We start from the raw sequence: 21,642 nt of genomic DNA on the forward strand, positions 1-21,642 counted from the left end.
GTAACTGATGCTTTGGCTGTCTACTCAATGATTGTAGTAATTAGTGCTTTGGCTGTCTACTCAATGATTATGGTAACTGATGCTTTGACTGTCTACTCAATGATTATGGTAACTGATGCTTTGGCTACCTACTCTACTCAATGATTGTGGTAACTGATGCTTTGGCTATCTACTCATAGATTGTGATAACTGATGCTTTGCTGGGCATCTGACGCTTGGATCTGTTACTCTTTGATGAGTGTAATTGAGGCTAGGGTCACTCTATTATTGCGGTAACTCATACTTAAGCTAGCCACTGTACACTGTTAATTACGGATGCTTGGGTTAGCCCCTCTATCATCTAGGAAAACTAGCCCTTGGGCTAGCGACCACTATCAATATGTTCATTGGCACTTTGGTTAATTTCTTACCTGCCAATATTTTCAAATAAAAAAGGGGCACATTTGGGCTCTCACAAAATTCTCATTGACCACGCCTCAATCCATCCAGCCAAGCCCTTGATTTGCCGAGTCATACGCCAATCCTCCTTAGCCATGTATCCGGTAAGTAGACCACACCTTCTAGTTGTAAAGAAGAGACTGTACAGGTAAAACAGAGCTGTTGAACAGGGGGTTTATGCAGTCAATTTATCATTAGGATAATTAAATCTTGGGGGAGCCAATTTCTCCATCAGGGTAACTAATGCTTAGATGGACCACTGACCTTGCACTGCAAGTAATGTAAAACAAAACTATAATAGTGCACAAAAACATATCAATGCTTTATTTTTTGGCTGCATTAATCTATCAATTTGCTAAAACCCTCATTTACAAGCTTGGCAGGGTGTATGCAAATGAATGGTATAAAAACATAATTATGGCTGGTATTATTAAGTTGGCTCAGTATAGATTTATTTAAGTGGGGAATCATGAAATTCTAGTTTGGTGGCTTAGAAAACTGTTCATTAAGGAATAAAAGAATCTATTATACTAAATTCCTGCTTTGAAGTGGAAATAATTTCATTTGCAAATGAGTGAAAGTCATTGAAAGGGATTGTTGTTCGCCATCTTGGTTCCTGCGTGCTCCTCTTCTTATCACGGGCTGAACTGAATCACATCGCAGCTTACTCCAGACTCTTAATGGCGGATCGAGAGATAGATGCTGTCAGAGATGTATTATCTGACTGGGAATGATGTTAGGTAATAGGTCTCTAAACTTCTCAATATACTTTCAATCTCTTTGATGACCAATTGTTAATATTTCAATGACTTCAACCTCTTCCGGACATATATCACGCGGCGCTGACATTTATTGTTTAAGACAGTTACTTACGGCTTATTGGATTCCGACAAAACAATTTTTTATCTGCAAAACTCAGAGGATGTAAAATTGAGCCTATTTCCTTTTCTGCGTTTCCATCTCCGTGATAGACGAGAGAGACAGGAGAGTGACATCAGTGTGGATACTAAATGATAGTGGAGAAGGTTTTTGGTAATTAGCCCAAGTTCTCTGTAGCCACCATAGCAGTCCATGGTTCCCATCTGCCGTCACGTGAAATAAAAGTGGATCTTAAGTCTACGTTTTTACATATGAGAACGTGGTTAACAGTCTGTCACGCGCTGAAGCAACCTTGCCGCAAACTCTATGCAGACATGGTTATGTAGGTTTTGCTCTCAAAGCCTATAATTTTTTCCAATCACATTTTGGCAATTGCTTTGCAGACTGGAGATGGGGGCTTCCGGTGTCTGCTGCTCGATTTCACGTTCTGATCTGACGGATCTGTGCAAACAGCACTTAAGCGCTAGATAGGCTTGGTTATACTGGTGCCATCATCGCCTCAGACGCTACATTAACCCAGCACACGGACCGCCACGTTGCCAGAATATCGTGTGCCTGACGCTGTGTCTGGTGTTTCCATGGCTCTTGATGTTGTATCGTGTACTAGACCCTTGGACTGTCCACAACCACGATTCTGAGTTCTATAATAACTCTGTGTATGCTGAATCTAGAGACATTGCCACCAGAATTTACTAACACTGTGTCCATCTCTGATATCAGGGTGTCTGCCTATGCCCTGACTTAGCCCGGTTCCCCAGACCCTTGGCTTGTGGCTTTACTACGAGTACTGTATAATGTCATACATTAACATGTGAAACCTCTTCACATGTCATTGCAAACTACTTACCGAAGAGACGTTATCCAATATCTGGTATTAAGTTGGTGCCATCACTTTTATTATGGACATTCAGTATGAGGATACTCAGAGGAGGGCTGGCAAACTTTAGCCCAGGGGGAAGACTCGACTCAGCAGCCTGTTAGCAATATTTGAAAGGTAAAAAAATGCAGGTGGCCCAGTGATGCAGGCCAAGGTAGCCCACTATGGGACCAGACCAGGGGGCAGATTTCACCCTGCCCCTGAGGATACTCAAGTCTTAGTTCCATCTACTGAGATTATGTCCCTATGTTTGTTTTCTCCTGTGTCCGATCCCTGCATTGGCTAAGGCACTGGAGTCCATTTGTCAGAGTACTAGCAGCACTGGACTTTTGCAGCATTCATTACACAATCATCTGCTCCTTACCAAGTCCTAAAGTTCTGATTAAGTTAATCTCATGTGACAAGTAACCAATTACAGATTTTCCGCAGAAAAGCCTTGTGTGGAAAAGTAAGTACACTCCATGAGTTACTATAATGTAGAACCTTTAGCAACACATGAAATAATCATCTTCAGTATAAGTTTTTCAGACTTACGTTGTATTGAAGGAACTTTTGCCTACTACTCTTACAACTAAATCATTTGTGTGTTTGAAGCTTGATTGTACATTGGGCAGAGTGCGTCTTGAAATGCATAGGATAGAGTCCAAAGTTCGGGGGGGGGGGATCAATTTGCATAATCAGATTTTAGCTCTCATTTCCTAGAATGTACTAAATAAAGGACTAGAATCTGATTGGTTTTTCAAACCCACCATAAAACTCTCAGCTTCATACATTTACCCCCAAGTCTATTGATGGTCAGACCCGGGTTTTTCAACCCAGGTTTCACCCACTAGTGTAAAAATCTAAAACAAAAAAAAAATATTAAAAAAAGTTGATTTAAAAAAAAAAAAAAAAGGAATTAAAAAAGTCCTTTTACCTTAGTATTTCTTAATCGCTGCCTGTCCGGCAGGTTACATGAAGAAATGACATCATTCCTATTGGCCAGGGATAGAATCATGCATTTAAAGCGGCAATAGCGGACCCTAAGCCTGTATAATGTAATCCAGGAAATACTAAAGTAGAGATGAGCGGGCTCGGATTTCGGTAATCCGAGCCCACCCGAACAGTGCGGATCCGACGGGATCTGAGCACTGTTCGGGTACTTCCGGCCGCCCAAGGAATGCAAAACGAGGCTATGACATCCAAGTCTCGCGTCGGATCTCGCGAGGCTCGGATCTCATAAATGCCCCGCTCGCGGCCGCCATCTTCATTCTCCCTGTGGTTACTGAAGAGGGAGGTTGATGTGCTCTGTCCTGTTGATTACTTTAGTCAAGTGGTGCTTTGTCCTGCTTAGTCCATTAGTACTTTGACCAGTGCTCTGTCCTGCTGATTACTTTAGTCAAGTGGTGCTTTGTCCTGCTGAGTTCAGTAGTGATTTTTCCAGTGCTCTGTCCTGCTGATTCCAGTGGTGCTTTGGCCAGTGTCTGTGCTGCTGAGTCCAGTGGTGCTTTTGTCCTGTATTTGTTTCTGATAAGTCCATAGCAATTTGTTAATTAGCCAAAAATCTTTAAAAAAAAAATACAAAAAAATACCAAAATTTTTTTTCTTAAAAAAATAATTGAAAAAGTATAAAAAATATTATGGACCAATATATTCTTGCAGTCCCAAAAAAGAGGAACTGCCATTTCTATTACTACGTTCATTGTTTGTGCAGTCCCAAAAAAGAGGAACTGCCATTTCTATTACTACGTTCATTGTTTCTGTAGTTCCAAAAAAGAGGAACTGCCATTTCTATTACTACGTTCATTGTTTCTATAGTCCCAAAAAAGAGGAACTGCCATTTCTATTACTACGTTCATTGTTTGTGCGGTCCCAAAAAAGAGGAACTGCCATTTCTATTACTACGTTCATTGTTTGTGCAGTCCCAAAAAAGAGGAACTGCCATTTTTATTACTACGTTCATTGTTTGTGCAGTCCTAAAAAAGATAAACTGCCATTTCTATTACTACGTTCATTGTTTGTGCAGTCTCAAAAAAGAGGAACTGCCATTTCTATTACTACGTTCATTGTTTGTGCAGTCCCAAGTTACCTGAGTTGTCCCCCCTCCAGTGTTTACTCCGAAAGAGTTTTTAGTGCAGCGGGGAACCTGGTCAGTGAGCGGCGAAGGAGGTTGCTTCCGCAGAACGTTGAAAAAATGATGTTCATAAAAATGAATTATCAATTCCTCAATGAAGTACAGCACTGGCCTCTAGATACTACAGAGGGACCTGTGGTTGTGGAGTCCAGCGGGGACGAATTGATAATGTGTGAGGATGAGGAAGTACACACTGAAGGGGGAGAGGAATCAGAGGATGAGGATGATGACGACATCTTGCCTCAGTAGAGCCTGTTTAGTTTGTACAGGGAGAGATGAATAGCTTTTTTGGTGTGGGGGCCCAAACAAACCAATCATTTCAGCCACAGTTGTTTGGTAGGCCCTGTCGCTGAAATGATTGGTTTGTTAAAGTGTGCATGTCCTATTTCAACAACATAAGGGTGGGTGGGAGGGCCCAAGGACAATTCCATATTGCACCTCTTTTTTTTGCATTATGTGACCGTCCAACAGTCGTTTGCCATGAGCACAAAGTACGACAGTAGTCATCCTATGGCAAAGCGGATAACTGCGGCCTTAACAGCTATGTTGGTGTTAGGTTAATAATAGCGTAGGGGTGAGAAAAAAAACAAAAAAACTGGATTTTAGCACTTTTTATGCTTTTTTAAAAATAAATCAGATCCCAAAACCCTAAATCAGAACCAAAACCTTTCGTCGGGTGTTTTGGCAAAACAAATCAGAACCCAAAACCTCAAGCTAATCAGAACCCAAAACACAAAACACTAAAAGTGGCCGGTGCACACCCCTATACTAAAGTAAAAGGACTTTTTTTATTCTTTTTTTTTTTTTTTTTATTTATCTTTTTTTTTTGTCAGACCCAGGTCAGCCAGTGTGAGCCCGGTCGACCCGGGATTTTGCCTATCTGGGAGCCTGTCTCCCGGGTTCATATACCGGGATATTGCCGGGGCAGCATTATGAAAGCAGTATTAATGATCCGCTGCTCAGTCACACAATGAAATCTGGACTCTCGCCTTTTCTTTTGACATTGCCTGTACCAGCCGGTGCAGAGACACAAACTATCTACATCTTCAAGTGATAGTGTAATGAGAAGATTGAATGAGAGGGCGCATGTTAAGGTAATTGCTCCCCAGGGAATATCTTTAGAGTAAGATAAGTGGTTGATGTACAAATAATTGTGATATGACAGAATGTCAAAGGAGTTGAGGCCATTTCAAGAGCGACTAATGCGATTGGACCGTGAGTATTCGCAGTGCGCATCTTTACATCAGGGACAGTGGTGATTGGAGAGCTGGGGATAAGAAATGTTACTCTAATATGTCATCTGCACGGCCATTAGTCATGTATTTATGAGCCGAAGATATAAATGCAATCCATTTACGTCAGACTCTTCATAAACTGTCGGCCATTTTGTTGTTGGTGATCGATGTTTCGCCTACCTGAAGGGCAGAAAGGGCAGGAGAACTGTCAGCAAAGCAAAGTGCAAACGTCGACTGCTCAGGGAAGAGGCAGCCATTTTGTGGGCTGAACCAATGGTTATGAGAGTGCAGGCCATCAATTCACTAGGAAATAGTGACATTGCTGAAGTATGAGGCATTTACCCAAATCTGAATTTTTAAGTGCCTCTGTGTAACTGCATTGTGGGACCATTTAAAGATTTCATTTTGGGCAAAACTAAAAACTTCCCTTCAAGGTCTGGTCTAGAATGACTCATTCTTGCCAACTTGCTGAAGTTGGCTTCCGGGAGCGGTGGGTGTGATGGGGACGGGGCTCCAAAATTTACCCCCGCCCCCGTGACGTAATGACGTTAATTCCCTGTGAATCGCGGCGTTTTTTAATTCTGCCAGATGCAAGAGATTGCCACACTCTCCCGGGAGTCCGTGAGACTCTCTCAAAATGCGGGAGTCTCCCAGACATTCCGGGAGAGTTGGCAAGTATGGAATAACTGTTGCAGCACCCCTTAGTTAATTGCAACTTTATTTAAAATATTGCACATTGGAACCTTATTCATGCACAGGGGCAGGCTGGGTTGGGGAAAAGGGGGGACTCTGCCTAAGGGGCCGGTCCCATAGTGGACCACCTTGGACTGGGTCACTGAGCCATCTGCAATTTTTTCCCTTAAAAAACAGGACTGGTTTTATTTTATGTGCCACATTTTAATCAGTTAACTACATTGGAATGTACATGTATATAAATGTGCTTATTTGTATTAGTACCTCAGTGATACTACAGTGGTTTCTTTAAAAGTACTGGGCAACATCCTATCACCTCAGAAGATGAGTAAGAATCGAGTCAGCTTGGGGGGCTAAAAAGGGGCTCTGCAGATAACGACTGAACCAGACAGCACCACCCTAAATGTGCAGCCCCCACCCCTTTAAATCCCCCAAAATACGTCATCCGGCAGCACAGACTCCTGCTTTTTGCACTTGGACGTAGAACTGTTGCTTCAGATACCGCACAGTCAGCTCAGAACGCTGCCTCTTTCTCATCGCTGGAATCTAAGAGGGAAAGTTACTAATCATTTGTTATTTTGTGCGAAAACCGTAGCATTTGCTATCCTGCGGTTTGCAGACTGCAAACCCAATCCACTGGTGTTAGAACCCCCTAAACCGCATACAGTTTAGAGCAACCCGTCCGGTAAAATCGGATAAAAAAACATGTTCCCCTCCATTTTTTTAAAAGCCTAGTGCTCCTCAGCATCGAGTCAGTCTTCAAGGGGGGTCTGAACAAACGAATGCTGAATAGTACTGGTACCCCTGGCCGCTGGGTACCAGGGTAATAATAATCAAATATTATTAACATAAGTGGTGCCCTGATTCATATAATAACAGTAAGTAGTGTAATATACACATAATGGACCTGATTCGTTAAGGAAAGTAAAGCAAAAATAAAAGGTGTAACTTTGCACCTTGGCAGAACCATGTTGCAGCGGAGGTAAATTTAAAACATAGGGACAGATTTATAGTTGGGGTAGGGCATGTCCTAGATCAACTTTAAATTTCAGTGTAGTTTATAGCATACTTGCCTACTTTTGACTGGTCCCTGAAGAGTAGGGGGAGGGCGGAAGGGGGCGTGACTTTGCGTATTGCATAATTTTGGCCCCACCCCTAGTGACGTAATGCCTGTTTTGGGTCACTGGTAAAAAGACCCAAAGCAGACATTACCTCGCTGGGGGCGGGGCCATAATGCTACGATTAATGAAGCCCCGCCCCCCTCCACACATACACAACTCCATGCCGGCTCTGATGCGGGAGAAATGACAACTCTGCCGGGATTCCGGGAGATCTACCCGGAATTGAGGAGTCTCCTGGACATTCCGGGAAAGTTGGCATGGATGGTTTATAGCCAGGCAGCCAATCAGGTATGGCCGCTATCTTAACACACTAAGCCATGCAATTATATGTAAAAACAGGGACTGTAGAGCCAAAACAGGGGTATGACATGATCATAGTGGGATACATGGCATTTACCTTGTACCGCAGCATTTTTCGAGATTGTACATGACTGTTACAATATATCATTGCGAACGTATCGAACATTCTGGATGACACGCAAGCACTGATTGATTTATGGGTGACACAATAGTGTGGCATCATTTCTGCACTAGATAGAAAAGTTGCTTTACCACCTTAAAGTAAAGGGATTTTTTTTTTCGTTCAGCTACACTCATTAACCAAGTCCTAGTTACTTATGATGAAAGATCATCTTCAGTCCCTAAAGCACTATGTACAAGTAGAAATGTTACATGTAATGTTCTTACAATCTCTCTCAAGTCTTCTTATTTTTCTCTAATTAAATGTTTATGTCACAAGAGGTCTTGAGCTGGATTTTCAGCAATTTACTTTACTTTGTCTCCTACCTATAGAGATTCTTGTTACCCTACGCGGATTTTTCACAGTTTCTCCATTAATTGGGGTCGGTTACTACAATCCAGCCTGTGTACATTGGTTAGTTTTATCTTAACAAGTCCATTTTTTGAACTGTATTCGGGATTAATAATTGGTGCACTCTGTTGTTCCAATCTTGGTCCCGCGCAAGTTGATCCACTAGATACATACTAATCATGAAGCGAAACATGTTATATTCCTATAAAATATAATATCTGAAATAAACATGAAGTACCTATTGTACATTTCGACTAAATTGTGAATGCCCAAGGGTCGGACATGCCCAGAGGAACGGAAAGGCCAGACGTGAGCTTTCAGTTCCCCAAATATAATACAAAAATGTAAAGAAATATATTTAAATTATAAACAAAAATATTTTAAATGTCACGAGCCGCGGCGGTGACCCGAAGCGCCACAACTCTCTGCCTTCTCCTCAGCTGTGTCCCGGCTGTCACCATGACGACCGGGACATCACTACCCCTTCCGTCCCGGCCGTTACCAGGGCAACGGAAAGGACGCTCTTTTCAGATAACGCTGCGCCCCGGCATGTTAAGCAACCGGGCGAGTGTGCAAAATATTTAATTAGTTAACAGCCTTGTGAGTCCTGTACCTCCTCTTTTCTGATTGGCCCATCAATGTATTTAAGACAGGGAGCGCTTAGCCTCCCTGCCGGTTATAGCGTTCTGTGTGCTGCACGTTTTGCTGACCGGCTTTCTGCTCCTAGGATACTTGCTATCTATGACCTGATTCCTTGTTGTGACCTCGGCTTGTTTTCTGGACCCTGCATGTTTGCCTGTGCCCTTTGACCTTTTGCCTGTTCTCTGGATTCTCCATGTTTGCTATCTGCCCTGACCTTCTTGTATAATGACTCTCCTGTTTGCTACAGACCACGACCTTGGCTCGTCCCTGGTTTCTGCCTCCAGTTTTCCGGTTCCTTACCTTGCACTGTGTTTAGCCTGATAAGTTTCTGCTACGATAGAGTTAAGTCCTGGGGGCATCTCATTACCTCCGAATGCATCTTTTTCTACGGGAAAGGAGGCTGCTAACCGTGAAGACCTCTACTAGTCCAGTACTAAAAACTTATCAGATAGTCACGACCCTAACATTAAAAAGCTTTTAAACAATGAAAAAATGCGTTATACAAAGAATAAAGTATTTTTTACAATGATTTTCATCCCGAGGTGGCAATAACAGAACAAGTGTTGCTTGCTATATAAGCTTCCCCGTGCCAAGACCAAATCTTAACCCTGAAGCGGGTTACTGCCCCCGATAGTTGTGATTTTGCCGGCATTAACCCTGTGATGTATAGGCCAAAGCGATAAAAATCCCTATTGCCTTTAATAAATCGGCTCCTTGGTTCCCCCCAAATTTGTCAAATGTATAGAATGGTGCATCACTGCTGCGACTTTACAATACAGTGTACATATATTGTAATACTAATATTTAATACTGTAACTGATATTTTGCCTTTGTGTCTCTTTGTATCCATATTCATCTATATATGACTAGTCTGTTAGACTCGGCGGTCGGGTACATGAGTGACAGCACTATTCATTGGAATCGGGGGGAAAAGATGAGACACGGTTTTACTTTGTTTTTATTTAGTATTTCTGATTTATTAAATCTTAATACATTTAATGCTGTTTACACTGTTTAGTAACATTTTCATTGACTTGCAGTTTAATCAGCTGTTGTTTAATGAAAGCAGAAGAGTGATTGGACACTTTAGTACTTAAATACCCTTCTGTACAGGGCTGACACTTATAGCTCAGCGGAAACCGTTCTACTAGTGGAGAAACGCGTCAGGATGTTTGTTTTCATTTTCCACAGCGAGGTTATCATTACAGCGAGTTCCACATGAGCTATTATTATCAGACGAGATTTTTTTTTAGAGACAAATAAGCACAGAGGAACTGAGGATTCTAATCATCTAATCAGCGCTCAGTTCTTTCCAACGGCATTTTGGATTTCAGCTCCTCCAATGAGGTGGAACTTGAGAATATCTTCAGTTGGATTAGTGCAGCAAGGCTGGGTACACACTACTGAAAATTTCTCTCTATGCCACATCAGTAAGATTTTACCAACTACTGAGAAGAAAAAAAGTCCCAATCACATGATTTACGTTCAGATCTGTGCTCTTCATCTGTCATAACCATCGGCTGAAAAAGTCGTGACTCTAATCTTTATGGAGATCCTGATCGTGAGTACATACACACTGCAGAACTGGAAGGACACCGTTCCATCGTTGAACGAGATTTATAGTCCGGTTTAAAAATCTAATGAAACGATGCGATGTGCTTTGAAACGATAATCATTCATCGTTTCAGTGTACACAATAACGCAATATCGGGCCGAACGATCGCTCATCGTGTTATTGGCCCTATAATGGTCTGAAACGCCTACAGTGTGTACCCAGCCTAGGACCATCTCCCACGTCTAAAGCAAAGTTCCATCGTCTTACAGCTAGTTAGGACATTTTTTTATTGTTCCTAAGTATTTGAAACACCGTATATTACCAGGTGCAATTTTCGGAATATTAATTGTAGTCTCTCACTGCGCTTGGTTATGTTTATGTTGCTTATTTTGTTTTTACAGTTGGTCGCTGTGTGTTATAATACTATGACAGGAGAGGCTATAAGCCAAACATAGTGCGTTTGTATCTGTCATAGCACTGATACATTCAGGGTTAAGTTTCCGGAAGGAGCGACCAATTGGATCCACTGGGAGTGTCCAGTTTTTTTTATATATTGCTACAGCAGTGGCTGTTGTTCCTCTTTTCCTGCATGGGATACCTCCAGCAATAAGAAGGCATATGGTGCTTCCACCGATTGGTCACGGGTCACTGCCCCCTTTGGTAGTCACCAGACTCTTGGTCCTTTTGTGAGGAGGACTCCTTAATTTGCTTTAGAGGCCACGTCACTGTCCAGTTCAGAAGCGGTTTAATCACTGTTTGCCAGAATTTAGCACCGGCCAATAGATAAGGTATATCCTGGACGGTGGTGAAATGGTCTGACCTTTCACCTTATTGGCTTGGCAAAGGAATCGGCCTGCTCTTGCCACCACCACTTTTATCAATTTATAATTAATAAACTGTGACCTTTCTTCCAAAACTTAATCTGGTTTCAGTGGGCCCGATTCATTAAGGAAAGTAAAGCAAAAAAAAATTAGTAACTTTTCACCCTGGCAAAACCATGTTGCATTGGAGGGGGGGGGGGGTACATTTAAAACATGGGGACAGATTTATAATTGGGGAGGGCGTGTCCTAGATCAACTTCAAATGTCAGTGTAAAAATAAAGCTATAAAATATTTATGTCCTACATGAAAAAACAGCCAGTGTTTTCCTCATGTGCAAAATATTACTAATTTGCACCCCTTAAATTGCAACATGGTTTTCCCAAGGTGCAAAGTTACTCATTTTTTTTTTTTTAACTTTCCTTAAGGAATCAGGCCCAGTGTCTTTATTTGGTAAAGTCTTGAGATACAGTGTATGTAGATGTTGAGATAGAAGGAGGATGGGTGCAAGAAAAGAGAAATCAACGCTATACATTTTAATTACTATGATATGATTGTATATAATTATAAGAATAATATATGGCTGAATATCTTATATATAGAAGCAAATTGATAAATATTTATTATCTGCTTATTATTTGATTATAAGCTTTCATTATGTGCTCAGTTTTTACATACAAATATATAGCATACTTACCAACTCTCCGGAATGTCTGAGAGACTCCTGAAATTCGGGTCTGTCCCCCGGACTCCCGGGAGAGCAGGCAATTCTCCCGATTCCCGGCGGCTCGGCAAATTAAACGGAGGGGGCAGGGCTTAGCGACGCTGTGTGCGCATCATTGTGAACCCGCCCCCTATTTTTATTTTTGGGGGAGCAGGGCGATTCTTTGAGACCCGCCCCCACACACCCACCTGCCTCCCGCGGACACAAGTTGCCAATGTTGGCAACTATGATATATAGCTCATCCTACTATATTTTCAGTAGAACAAAAACTATCTCTGCTTGTTTACATTTATATATGGATCATAGGATGCAGCTTATTTAGAGTTTAGCATTTAGTTCAGTGTGCAGCATTACGTTCAGAAACTGACTGACCTTGGGTTGGGTGCAAATATAGTGATGCAGATAAGGATTTGGCTAAACGACAGGAGACAGAGAAGCCTAGTGATGAATGTCCACATATGTCCCTGTTAAATATCAACCCATACTGCCGTCATCATCATCATCTATTTATATAAAGCTATTAATTACTCAGCGCTGTACAGAGAACTCGGCGCTTACAATCTAAATTCGCTAACATACACACATACAGGCCGAGAAAGACTTAAGTTCAATTCAGTAGCAGCCAATTAGACTACTAGTATGTTTTTGGAGTGTGGGAGGAAACTCACGCACACGCGGGGAGAACATACAAACTGCACACAGATAAGGCCCTGTTCGGGAATCGAACACCTGACCACAGCGCCGTGAGGCAGAAGTGCTAACCACTGAGCCACCGTGCAATAATAAGGGATGATATTTTGCTACCATTACTTAAAGAAAAAATCTTCAAAAACAGCTTCTAGTCCCACGACACTTGGAGTGGCAGCTTGCCAACCTCTTTTCTATATATTGAAGTCACGCAAAGAGTTACATTTAAATGTAATTTAACTTGACAGCTAAAGACGCGGAAAACAGTCGCTGTTGTGGTAACTGTCACTGCGTGTTTGTAGCAAATAACAGCATCGTCTCTGCTGGTTCTATTTCCTAACTTCCCGGGTCCTGTCTGTGCCAACGTCCTTTCAATTTATCTGCGTTGAGACACCAGAGAGAGGTGGCTGGAGCGCAGTGTAAATAGCCGAGATTGTGAAGTCCCTTTTCACAGTGACTCCTCTGCAGTTAGTGTAATGTGTGAGGAGTCCCAGGCAGGTAACTATCCCAGGCTCATTATAACTCAGCAGCACCAAGCAAGATACAGCCTCTATTTATAGATTAGTTACAGAGTTTAAAGGGACAGAAAGGAGTTGGAATGATACTCGGAGCTGTCCTCTGTGTCCAAAATAGCACAGCGATCACTGGCTGGCCCCAGAGTCTGTTCTAAGCATGTGATTTACAACTGTTTACTGGAGAACTTGTAGCAGAGGTAAGTTAAGTCTGTCTGCTCCACGAGCTTTACATACAAGTTTCTATAGACCCATTCATATGGGTATTTGTCATTTGTGTTTGATGATTAGGGCAATTGAACAAGCGCTGGAAGCTGTACACTTTGGAATTTGAAAACTGCAAATAATTTGCTAACAAACCGATATATACTTCTGTGGGTGGGAGACAACACACTTATTGGCCACAAGCCTTGTCCCTCTACATTACAGGTGGAGCAGATTTAACTTACAATAAAAGTGTGATGAAGCCTCTGTCTCTAGACATTCACAGCTTGTCGCGCTCTGGGCTGAGCCCCTGGGCTAGTCGCATAGTAGGCTAACTTGGGCTGTGTCGCTTGGGCTACCTGCAAAATTTTTTGGGGCCTTTAAAATGTTCCTAATAGGCTGCTGAGCTCAGTCTCGCCCCCTGGGCTAGAATTTTCCTGACAGTCCCTGGTCTGGTGCATGCTCCTCATTTCGGGAGGTTTCCAGATGGCTCCATAATCTGTATCAGTTCTGCACTACTTGTCACTAGGACCACGGACTGCTTGGAGGGTGACCAACCTACACCCACTACCCTAACAACCCCATCCTTGCAATCTCTGCACAGCCATTGGTCTTTATAGTCCCCTGCAAATGTGTATGTTAGAACAACATCTAAAACCCAAGGACAAGGGGAGAGCAGAAAGATCTTCATTACAGCAGAACACTTTGACAAACTGTTACCTGGCGTTCCGAGGCACAGTGGTTAGTATTGCTGCCCCACAGCACGGGGGGTCGTGGGTTCAACTCTGACTAGGGCACTATGTGTGCGGAGTTTGTATGTTCTCCTTGTGTCTGTGCGGGATTCCTGCCACCCCCCCCAAATACATACTGGTAGCTTCATTGGCTTCTGGCAAAATTAACCCTGAGAGTGTGTGGTAGAGAATATAGACTGTAAGCTCCAAAGGGCAGGGACTGATTGAATAATTAAATATTCTCTGTGCTGCTTAATATTAAGGCGTTATATATATATATATAAAGGTTACTAATAAGAAGTAACTTAGTCCTCAGCAGAGCAGTGGTTCTGCAGTCCATGGCTAGGACCTCGCCTCCGTCAGTCCTTGAAATCACACCAGCCCAGTGGCTAATAGTCACCAGATCACAGCGCTCTCTGCAATGATGATGTTCGGTGTCAGCGTAATCTCTCAGCCGCCGCTGTCTCTCAGCTAGCTGCTAGCTATGAGCTTTCATCTGCCTGCATGCACATTATACGCTGCCATTTTATTAGCTTTGACAGCAGACGTGTGCGTGTGTGCGCGGAGAGGGGGGCGTCATAAATAATCGGGGTGACCTCTCTTCTCAAGGCATGCTAATAAACTCAGCAAATTGGGATCTTATCTGGTGTGCGGACTGATTAGGTGTGACAGGCAGCTTAAAAGCATTCACAAATCAGGACAAATTGGGGGAAATTTAGCTATGTGTGATCAGGACAAATATGATTTTCTCAGACTTGACAGCTTATGGTGTTTGTTGTAGAGTCACTTCTTGGCTATATCATTATATGCCCAGCGGAGCTTCACAATACCAACCCCTTGTAGGGCCATTTCTCTCCCATTAACTGTGTAGCTGCTGGTTTATTCTAGAGATGCTCACTTACCCCCGTGAACTGGTATTGATTTTGGATCTGGATTAGCTTCATGTTTTGGTTTTGGTTTTGGTTTTTTTGCAAAACCACCCTCGTGTGTTCTGGTTTTGGTTTTGGTTTTTGATTTCTTTAGAAAAAAAACCTAAAATATGCTAAAATCACATAATTTTGCTCTTTTTTGGTTCCTACATTATTATTAACCTCAATAACACTAATTTCAAGTCATTTGCAGTCAATTTTAACCACCTCACAGGTCACAATATTATTTTCATACACTTTCGGACAAATACTGCAGCGACCTGGCTGGATGGTAAGCGACAGAGCAATGACACAAACACACAGCAGTTCCTAGCACATCTAGGACACATTGGCACACAGCAGTGGCAGAAAAGAAAAATGGGGGTCCGCCCTTCCTCCCACCCCTTGCTATGTTGGATCTTAAAAAGGAATTCAAAACTCCCGAGATCCGACGACATCACAAAGACGTTTTGCCTCGTTTTCAAATCCGAGGGCGCGCAACGGTACCGAGCCGACTTGGCTCGGTACTCGGATCCCCTAAGTTCAGGTGTGTTCCGTTCTCGAGGAACCGAGCCTGAGCATCTCTAGTTTATTTAAGTGCAGTAATGTATGTTCTGATGATGCAGCGGTGGGACTTTGAGCAACCGGCTAAACCCATACAGGCAGAATTCGGCTAACAAAAAAGTAACCTATGTTCTTACGCAACGTTTCTAAAAAAATAAATATAAATAAATATTTTGTTGTTTTTGTAAATGGATCTTGCTCAGAGTCTGAGTATAAGACTTCAGTGCTCTTATTATGCACCGTTGAGATTTGTAAACCTAAGCGGTATCATCTATTTCCATGAGAATCCAAGAATAGCCAGAAAGAAGAAACAAAATTCTATTACAGATATTTCACACCTGTTGGGCAAAAAAAATACTTGCTTTTCAGTGGCGCCAGCAATCAGAAATATCACTTTTCTCTTGTACTGAGGTATTAAGTGTTCCTAGGGAATAGAGACGACTAAGTTTGGTGCTTCAGTGTTTTTAGACCTTTTTGTCAGATGTTGCTATGGTATACTGAAGTAAAATTATAAGCATTTCATAATTATAATTACATTAAGTTTATGCAAAGAGTCAATATTTGCAGTGTTGACCCTTCTTTTTGAAGACCTCTGCAGTTCGCCCTGGCATGCTGTCAATCAACTTCTGGGTCACATACTGACTGATGGCCGTCCATACTTGTCTAATCAATGTTTGGAGTTTGTCAGCATTTGTGGGTTTTTGTTTGTCCACCCACCTCTTGAGAATTGACCACAAGTTCTCAATGGGATTAAGGTCTGGGGAGTTTCCTGGCCATGAACCCAAAACCCAAAATTTTGATGTTTTGATCCCCGAGCCACTTAGTTATCACTTTTGCATTATGGTAAGGTGTCCATCATGCTGGGAAAGGCATTGTTCATCACCAAACTGTTCTTGAATGGTTGGGAGAAGTTGCTTTTGGAGGATGTTTTGGTGCCATTATTTATTCATGGCTATGTTCTTAGGCAAAATTGTGAATGAGCCTATTCCCTTGGCTGAGAAGTAACCCTACACATGAATGGTCTCAGGATGCTTTACTGTTGGAATGACACAGGACTGATGGTAGCGCTCACCTTTCCTTCTCTGGACAAGCGTTTTTCCAGATGCCCCAAACAATCTTAAAGTGGATTCATCAGAGAAAACGACTTTACCACAGTCCTCACCAGTCCAATCCCTGTACATTTTGCAGAATATCATTCTTTCCCTGATGTTTTTCCTGGAGAGAAGTGGCTTCTTTGCTGGCCTTCTTGACACCAGGCCATCCTCCAAAAGCCTTTGCTTCGCCGTGCGTGCAGACGCACTCACCTGCCTGCTACCATTCCTGAGCAAGCTCTGCACTGGTGGTGGCCTGGTCCCGCAGCTGAATAAACTTTAGGAGACGGTCCTGGCGCTTGCTGGACGTTCTTGGACGCCCTGAAGCCTTCTTCACAACTATTGAACCTATCTCCTTGAAGATCTTGATGATCAAATAAATGGTTGATTTAGGTGCAATCTTACTAGCAGGAATATCCTTGCCTGTGGAGCCCTTTTTGTGCAATGATGACTGCACGTATTTCCTTGCAGAAAACCATGGTTAACAGAGGAAGAACAATGATTTCAAGCCCCACCCTCCTTTTAAGGCTTCCAGTCTGTTATTCTAACTGAATCAGCATGTCAGAGTGATCTCCAGCCTTGTTCTCGTCAACACTCTCACCTGTGTTAAAGAAAGATTCACTGACCTGATGTTAGCTGGTCCTTTTGTGGCAGGGCTGAAATGCAGTGGAAATGTTGTTTTTGGAAATAAGTTAATTGTCATGTCAAAAAGGGACTTTGAAATGAATTGCAATTTATCTGATCACTCTTCATGACACTCTGGAGTATATGCAAATTACCATCATAAAAACTGAGACAGCAATAATATTTGTGTCATTCTCAAAATTTTTGGCCATGACTGTACATGTAACCCCCTGCTTATCTTATGGCTGATGGTGGATTTCTTAGTTCATCAGCATCAACATTTATTTATATAGCGTAAGCAAATTTCATAGCACTTTACAGGAAACAAACACAGCAATAAAACAATACCGGGTAATACAGACACACAAAGAGGTGAGAAGAGCCTGCTCACAAGCTTACAATCTATGGGACAATGGGAGGTGGATATATGAGGGTAAGTGCTACATATTGCACATTGGTCCAGCCAGAATGCTAAGGTAATAAGTGCTTAGTATGCAATATGATCCAGTCACACAACAGTGTTGGTCAGAGGGTTGTTGTCTTGTGTTAGCTGTGTAGAGGGTGGTAATAGGGTAACCTAGGGAGGTAAGAGGGTGGTAGAGGAATACTATAAGCTTGTCTGAAGAGGTAAGTTTTCAGAGAACTCTTGAAGGTTTGACGACTAGAGGAAAGTCTTATTGTGCGAGGGAGGGAATTTCACAAAGTGGGTGCAGTCCGAAAAAAGTCATGTAACCAGGAATAGGAGGATGTAATGAGAGGTGTTTGAAGACGCAGATCTTGTGCAGAACGGAGGTGTCGAGTTGGGAGATATTTTGAGACAAGTGAGGAGATGTATGTTGGTGCAGTTTTGTTGATGACTTGAATGTTAGTAAAAGTATTTTATATTGGATTTGTTGAAAAACAGGCAACCAATATAGAGATTGACAGAGTGGTTCAGCAGAGGAAGAACGATTTGCAAGGAAAATCAATCTAGCCGCTGCGTTTGTAGGGTTGAGAGTCTGGTTCGGGGAAGACCAGTAAGGAGGGAATTGCAGTAGTCGATGCGGGAGATGATGAGTGCATGAATTAGAGATTTACACCCTCCTCTTTGGAGTCTTTAGGCAGTAGGTCAGTCTCTCCCACATCAGGCATTATGTGTGGGCAACAAACGGGTATCTCAGCAAATGTAAAGAGCAGACACAGCAGGTGTAGAGGTGTACAGCTACCAGTGTATGGGCAAGGCCATGAATATCGATGAAAATTAATGAGGCACAGATTCATTCCCTGTTCCGGCTTCTCTCTCCAGCACAGTTCTCTCGTTACACAGGCAGTAGCATCACTTGGCATAAGAGCTGACACTCTTGCTTAGTGCGACTGTCACTCTCACTCACCTGGTACCAGCTCACCTCACTCAGATCTTCTTTGATTGACTGTACCAAATCAGCAAGTGAAAGTTGCTTAAAAGAATTAACATGCCAGCCCATTACAGCTCTGTTAGTAGTCGTCACGCATTGCAGATCCTCCACTATCCTCGTAGTATACTAAACGCTTGGCATGCAATGATCCCCTGTGGGTTCTGCACCACACAGCAATATCCTACTAAAAGGGCGTCTTAATTGTGTTCTGTCCTTGTGTCTTTACTGTTGACCAGGGGTGGAACGAGTTTACCTACACTGGAAACCAGACGGTGAATGGTGGTGATGACCCCATCAACAATTATACTAGTAATCTCTTCCACCAATTCTCTCTCTCTTTTCTTTTAGTTTCCCACTCTGCACCAGGCTAAGGACACTGCCAATGGATTCCAAACTTTTTCTGTTCAAGGCACCCCTAAGCCAAAATAATTACCAAGTAGTCCCCCGCCTTGCTTACCATTCAAGGCACCCCTGTGAGATCTCCAAGGCACCCCAGGGAGCCTAGGGACACAGTTTGGGAACCACTGGGCACTGCCACAAATCCTATAAGCTTCTACTTGCCCTTTCATACAGTGACCACCAGTAGGTGGCGCTAGGGAAAAATATTCTGCCTGATGCATGTTAGGAGCAGGGCACGCAGCCAGGGGCAGAATGGGTAGTGCAGGTAGGGTTGATAGGGGACATTACCAATGGGCGATAAGGAGAATGAATAGGTGTCGCTGCTGGTATAATATAGTTGGAGGCACTATTGGTATATTGCATGTGAGTGGTACACAGCTGGCATACTGTACGAGTAGTACTGCTGGTATACGTATGGGGTATGTACTTAAGTAGTATTGTCTGTGCAGAAAGGATGACGGCAGAGGAACAAGGGGGCATTTGCAACGACTTCATCAACATGTTGCAAGGTTAAATCAATGACTACTCACCACTCCAACAGCTGCTCTAAAAAGAAGATTAAAATATTGAGATAACGTTATCCTCTAAACAGCCTGTTATTTTTATTATTTTATGCACAAATGCAAACAAATCACTATTTTACTCTACATAATGCCATTGTTCATAAATTATTGCTGCAGCACAAAAGAAATAATCTTTCTATGTGACAAATTCATTTTGTAACACAAAAAAAATAAATACTCCAGATGCACAAAACCAAGCTTTTACTGTTGTAAAATAGATTTCACATAAAAAGAAAGCTGTTGCATATTCATTTTGTACCACAAAACCCTCTGAAGTCACAAAATGAAGTTTATCTGTTACACAATGGTGCATTGCAAAATAGATTTTGTGTTGTTGGACAAACTGTTGTACCACAAAATCAATTGTGTGTTATGGAATGTATGTTGTGTTAGCACATAGCAGGGGCAAACGCAGGATTTGTAGAGGGGATGTTTCCACACCACGCCCCCCCCCAGTGGGCATGGCCAGCATGCATGGGGGTGTGGTTATAATATTAGACAGTGCTTGGCTGCTCTCCAACTCTTCCTATCCCTATAATCCATATAATATACATGGGCAATGCTGCATGCACTACTGTTAGGTGCACACAGCTCTCCCTTTTCAAGCAGAGCCGTGTGAAGCGGGGGCAGGGTCCAGCCACCTCAATTATTCAGTGCTCCAGGCTTTTGGGGGGGGGGGAGTTCCAGGCACTAGGAACCCCCCCCCCTCCCCCTCTTGGTTTGCCTATGCATAGCACTTCGTAACTCTACACGTGTGTAAAGAGTTGTTATAGACTGTGTTAAGCAAACAGCCAATGAGAGAGGAGGAGACAGGTGAAGCTTGATTGACATTTTCTTAACTGTGTTAAAATGAACAAATTCCTTGGTTTGAAATGCATACAACCTCTTCTTTATGTGAATGAGATGACTTTATTTTAAAGAACCTATCCGGGAAATCAAACAACCATTATTACATACAATTGTGCGATGCTTCAGAACAGGAATAGGTTTGCCCAGCACCGAGTGGCGAGATCTCTTCATAGAGGCAATTATACTTGGAATATATTAACCATCCTTCTTAAATTATTTTGAGAAATTCTTGCAGCTTTGAGTGTTAGTACTTAATGCTAATTTGTGCGGAAAGCACTGCGGCTGATGTTTCTTTGTTTGGGTGCTCCTAAAAGCAGCTATTTCGAGTACGAGTTTTCATCTTGCAATAATGTCTGTTATTATTATAAAAAAAGACTATTTATCCTTTTAACCAAAGAGATCGAAATGGATGTCAGGAAATGAACTTTTGATATATTTCTTCTACCCATCGCTCTTCTCTTTGATGTATTCTTGTATATCACCTTTGCTGGGAGAACCTTCCCTGTATCCACTATCTTTCCTATATAAGTTTTGTTCACATTCAGATCCCATCTTTTTGCTCCAGTGAAAGGGATGGTGGATATTTGAGTTAAAAGTGTGGACTTTTTTTCACTTAGTCATAATTGACCGATTTTGTACAGAGTAGTGTCTGCATAATTTGTTGTATTGGTTAGATACACTCTGTAGTATAGTGTATGTAACAATATCTGCAATTGAAGATTCTTACCTGTAGCAGTAGAGGGATCCTAGGTAGTTCTCATCATACATCTGCCCCCGACTCTGTGTCATTTGTCCAGCGTCAGCCGCCTACAAGTAACCTGTGCAAATAGGTTTTGTTTTTGCAATCACTCCGCCCGCCTCCTCTCATCGGCCAGTACAGACATCCGCTCCTTTGCAAGACCGCCATGTTGTTCCATAAACCTATGCGGAAATCTACAGTCATGGCCAAAAGTTTTGAGAATGACACAAATATTGGTCTTCGCAAAGTTTGCTGCTTCAGTGTTTTTAGACCTTTTTATCAGATGTTGCTATGGTATACTGAAGTAAAATTACAAGCATTTCATAAGTGTCAAAGGCTTTTATTGACAATTACATTAAGTTTATTGAAAGTGTCAGTATTTGCAGTGTTGACGCTTCTTTTTGAAGACCTCTGTAATTCGCCCTGGCATGCTGTCAATCAACTTCTGGGCCACATACTGACTGATGGCC

At 42.4% G+C, this 21,642-nt stretch overlaps 1 protein-coding gene across 2 annotated transcripts in view; it reads left to right on the forward strand.

Moving 5' to 3' along the window:
• The window catches only part of LARGE1 (LARGE xylosyl- and glucuronyltransferase 1), a 325,519-nt gene that overhangs the window by 52,272 nt on the left and 251,605 nt on the right, over window positions 1–21,642 (forward strand). Inside the window, exon 1 of one of the 2 annotated variants that reach the window (XM_075210436.1) lies at window positions 13,230–13,306. The exons of the other annotated variant lie outside the window; for it this stretch is intronic. The gene's annotated coding sequence lies outside the window, so the exon portion shown is untranslated. Of the gene's footprint in view, window positions 1–13,229; window positions 13,307–21,642 lie in introns of those variants that run through there. 2 annotated transcript variants of the gene reach the window in all.

Source organism: Mixophyes fleayi, chromosome 4, assembly GCF_038048845.1.
Source record: "Mixophyes fleayi isolate aMixFle1 chromosome 4, aMixFle1.hap1, whole genome shotgun sequence".
NCBI classification, from domain to species: Eukaryota; Metazoa; Chordata; class Amphibia; order Anura; family Limnodynastidae; genus Mixophyes; species Mixophyes fleayi.